At 43.0% G+C, this 4,810-nt stretch overlaps 1 pseudogene; it reads left to right on the top strand.

The window, feature by feature from the left end:
• The first annotated feature begins 769 nt into the window (after positions 1 to 769).
• On the top strand, positions 770 to 1,271 carry LOC128043356 (actin-related protein 2/3 complex subunit 4-like; annotated as a pseudogene).
• Positions 1,272 to 4,810: the final 3,539 nt, after the last annotated feature.

Below are 4,810 nucleotides of genomic sequence, written 5' to 3'. Positions count from 1 at the left end.
GAGATTCCTTTAAAAACTAGGAATAAATCTACCATATGACCCAGCAATCCCACCGCTGGGCATATACCCTGAGAAGACCACAACTCTAAAATATACACGTACACCTATATTCATTGCATCACTATTTACAATAGTCAGGACATGGACGCAACCTAGATGTCCATCAGCAGATGAATGGATAAAGAAGATGCAGTACATTTATACCATGGAATATTACTAAAACATACAAAAGAACAAATTTAAGTCAGTTCTAGTGAGGTGGATGAACCTAGAGCAGGTTATACAGAGTGAAGTAATTCAGAAAGAGAAAAACAAATATTGTATATTAATGCATGTATATGGAATCTAGAAAAAAGTATTGATGAACCTATTTTCAGGGAAGGAAGCAGATATAGAAAACAGACTTGTGGACACAGCGGGGAAAAGAGAAAGTGGTATGAATGGAGAAAGTAGTATCTACATATATACACTAAAATGTGGGAAATAGCTGGTGAGAAGTAGCTGTGTAGCACAGGGAGCCCAGCCTGGAGCTCTGTGAAGACCTAGAGGGGAGGGATGGGAGGAAGGGAGGGAGACTCAAGAATGGTAGAATATACATATAATTATGGTCGATTCGCATTGTTGTATGGCAGAAACTGACGTAACATTGTAAAACAATTTTCCTCCAATTAAAAAATAAACTTAAAAAAAAAGCACATGTGAGACAGGTCCGGCATTGCTGGCCTGGACACTTCTGCACTTCTGCTTTCCTGCCCAGCCAACATCTGTGATGACTGCCACTCTCCAGCCCTACCTGAGTGTGGAGCAGGCCACGCTGCAGGCCACCCTCTGCTTGGAGGATTTCTCCCAGATAGTGGAACAACACAACAAGCCAAAAATGGAAGTCAGAAGTAGCAAAGAGCTCATTCTACAACCCATAACCATCAGCAGGGCTGAGAAGGAAAAGATTCTGATGGAACGCTCCATCAACTCTGTCAGGGTCAGCATTGCTGTGAAACAGGCTGATGAAACAGACGATTCTATGTCACAAGTTCATGCACCTCATCATGATGCAAGCAGAGAACTTCTTTATCCTCTGAAGGAAACCAGTGGAGGGGTATGACATCAGCTTTCTGTTCACCAACTTCCACACAGAGCAGACGTATAAACACAAGTTTGTGGACTTTGTGATCCCCTTCATGGAAGAAACTGACAAGGAGATCAGTGAGATGAAGCTGTTGGTCAATGCCCGTGAGCACTTTGTGTCAGAGGAGTACCTCAAGAATGTTTAAACTATATGGCTGGATCTCATGGCCTTGACCCTCAGGCTCCCCCATGTCTCTGAGGAGGCATCCTGGAGTGGCAGAGGTGGCAGTAGCAGAGCGGAGCTGGGTTGGGGTGGGCATTAGATGCAGGAGGTGGGTGTTGTGCTTGCTCGCTGGGCCACAGAGCAGCAGTGGACCTACCCCGAGGCCACATGTGCCTGGTCAGGCTTGCTTCTGATGTGCTGGGCCAGAACAGATCATTCTTCTTAACATCTTGAAACATAAATCTCTGTGCTTGTAGGAGACTGCAACCTTTTTGTCTTTTTTTTTTTTTTTTTTTAAAGAAACAAATCATCTCTACCTCCAGTGACTGTGACTGGTCCTAGTGATTGTACCTTATTGTTCGTGGGTCTGCGAGGGCCTGGGGCCAGAAGGCAATTACTGTTCCTCCCCAGAGCCACCCCAGGTGGGGATGGAGGGAGGTTTCAGACTTGCATTCCTCTCCCTCATCCTCCTGTCTCCTTGGGCCCAGTAGAAGTGGTAGGGACCCTCTGCCAGCTTCCTGAGCTTTGCCTGCAGTTGGCCACCCAGCACTGGCTGGGGACAAAGGCTGAACTGGTGGCCTCCAGGCATAGCTAGGAGCTGGGACCTAAAAAGCTAGGCTGTCTTTGGCCCCAGGGGCTTCTTCTTGCCCTCCCAGCTGAGAGGGGGCACTGATTCACCTTGTCTGTCAGAGCAGTGCCTGTGCTAGACATGGCAAGGAGAGTCCTCCAGAACATCCCTACCAGGGCCTCCTGCTTGCTCTGGTTCCTCTACTCCCATGCTCGCTGTATCTTTTGTTATTCTGGTTGATCCTCCCTCCCCTTATTAAAGTTTCTTTTTGCCCCTCCAGGGCTGCATGAATAATAATAATTTTTTTAAAAGCACAAGTATGTGAAAGATATTTTTCTGGAAGAAACTGTGGACAGTGGGGACAGAGACTTCCTGTTATGAGTAGACAGGAGATCTTTATTTTTCCTTTTGTGATCTACATCAATTTGACATTTTAAATATGTACCTATACAGATTCCATAAAAGTTATAAAAATATGCTTCTTTCTGAGACATAATCTTTTGCATGGTTGAAAATTTATAAGAAATATTGGGTATTATTTGTGCTGTTTCCAGAGAAATAAGGATTAATGAAAAAGATGTAAGGAGAAACTTGTGAGCTCAGTGTGAATTTATTTCTTGGGAACAAAAGTATTTTGCCCCACAAAGAGTTGTGTGCTGTCAGCCGAAAGGGAGGGATGCATATCAGGGAGCCTAAGAGGATTTCTCACACTGAGAAGGACATTAGACAAAGCGGTGGCTGGCAGCTTGTTTCATTGAATGGTAATAGTTACTGACAGCCTATTTCATAAGCTAAGGGAGCTTTTAAAGATCTGAAGCAGAGTCCTGGGTGCCCCCAGCACCTGTGGTGCCTCCCAATGGCCCCAAGAATAAAGGAATCCATATTTGTGGCACCAGTAACCCTTAACCGTGCCCTGTCACTGTTCACAGCCAACCAGTTCTGTCATTCAAGTTTACAGCCTTCACCAGTTGGCAGCACGTGATGGTCTGTAAAGGGCCCAACTCATAATTCTCATCGATGGTCATGACTGCAGGCTTTTCACTCTTAGCCCCAGGTTCCCTAGCACCCTCCTCTTCTGTAGCCTTCAGGGGCATGGTACAGAGCAGGACACAAGAGCTTGCCTGGGAGGTTAGCACAGGAGGGCAGCCAGCACTGGATGGAGGGTAGCAGGGATGAGCTGTCCACATGGAAGCAAAATAAAGAGGACAGATTTGGATTCTCTTGACAGCACAGGCCACTTTAAGACAGTGATGGGGCAGAAATACTTTTAACCCTGGAACTGGGATAATGAAAGAAGAAATTCTGGATTTCCCTATAACTGGAACACTAATTGGTCATTAATTCCCAGGAAATAGGATTTATACACAGCCCTCAACTGTATAGCCTGCTTAATTTTTTGCATATAAGAATAATTCAATAGCCAGGACATGGAAGCAACCTAGATGTCCATCAGCAGATGAATGGATAAGAAAGCTGTGGTACGTATACACAATGGAGTATTACTCAGCCATTAAAAATAATACACTTGAATCAGTTCTAATGAAGTGGATGAAACTGGAGCCAATTATACAGAGTGAAGTAAGCCAGAAAGAAAAACATCAATACAGTATACTAACACGTATATATGGAATTTAGAAAGATGGTAATGATAACTCTGTATGTGAGACAGCAAAAGAGACACAGACATATAGAACAGTCTTTTGGACTCTGTGGGAGAGGGAGAGGATGGGATGATTTGGGAGAAAGACATTGAAACATGTATAATATCATGTAAGAAATGAATTGCCAGTCTAGGTTCGATGCAGGATACAGGAGGCTTGAGGCTGGTGCACTGGGATGACCCAAAGAGATGGTATAGGGAGGCAGGTGCAAGGGGGGTTCAGGATTGGGAACTCATGTACACCCATGGTGGATTCATGTTGATGTATGGCAAAACCAATACAGTATTGTAAACTAAAATAAAGTAAAAGAAAAAGAAAAAAAAAAGAAGAAAAAATAATGTATTGGGATAGTTTTCAAAATTTTTAAATAATATCTACAGATAATATAATATACTATATCAAAGTTAATTTCCTGATTTTGATAATTGTATTATGGTTACATAAGAGACTACTCTTGTTTTTATGAAATAAACACCAAAGTTTTTATGAATTAAAAAAAAGAATAGTGATATATGGATTAAACATAGCAATTTATTCATTCATTCCAAAAGCATTTTTAGGGGGTGGCTAACAACTGTTGTTCTTGTTCAGTCGCTAAGTCATGTCTGACGCTTTGCAACCCCATGAACTGCAGCATGCCAGGCTTCTCTGGTATAGTCCACCATCTGATGACAGAGAAAGGAAGTAACTATCACTGGTGACATCCAGAGTTCTGAGGTAGCCCTAAGGACTGGACTTCCTGTGTTACATAGCAACTTCTCACCAGCTATCTATTTTACATGGTAGTGATATATGTCGATACTACCTTCTACATTCATCCCACTCTTTCCTGCCTCCACTGTGTCCACAAATCCATGTTCTACATATGCATATCCATTTCTTCCCTGCAAATGGGTTCATCAATACCATTTTTCTAGATTCCATATATATACATTAATATGCAATATTTGTTTTTCTCTTTCTAACTTACTTCACTCTGTATAACCGGCTGTAGGTTGAGAGTCCTGAAGGCTATACCCGATCTCACTGAATCCCAGTGTCAGTGACATGGGCTTCATGTACTAGAACCTCTCAAGGAATAACAGTGGGGTTTCAGGACACCACAGACCACATAACTATTGCACCTCATTTTTGAGGCCCATGATGGACACACCAGATAGTCAGGACCATACATAGGGGTACCTTCTGCTAGTATCTCCAGGATGCACTGGATTCTGATTCAGTGCATGAATCAAACTGATTCCTGAATCAATTTACAGGCTCACTGAGGAGACAAGACTAATTGAGATGAAG

Source organism: Budorcas taxicolor, chromosome 2, assembly GCF_023091745.1.
Source record: "Budorcas taxicolor isolate Tak-1 chromosome 2, Takin1.1, whole genome shotgun sequence".
Taxonomy (NCBI): domain Eukaryota; kingdom Metazoa; phylum Chordata; class Mammalia; order Artiodactyla; family Bovidae; genus Budorcas; species Budorcas taxicolor.
The sequence above is the reverse complement of the archived record's forward strand: the minus strand, read 5'-3'. Positions and strand labels throughout refer to the sequence as shown.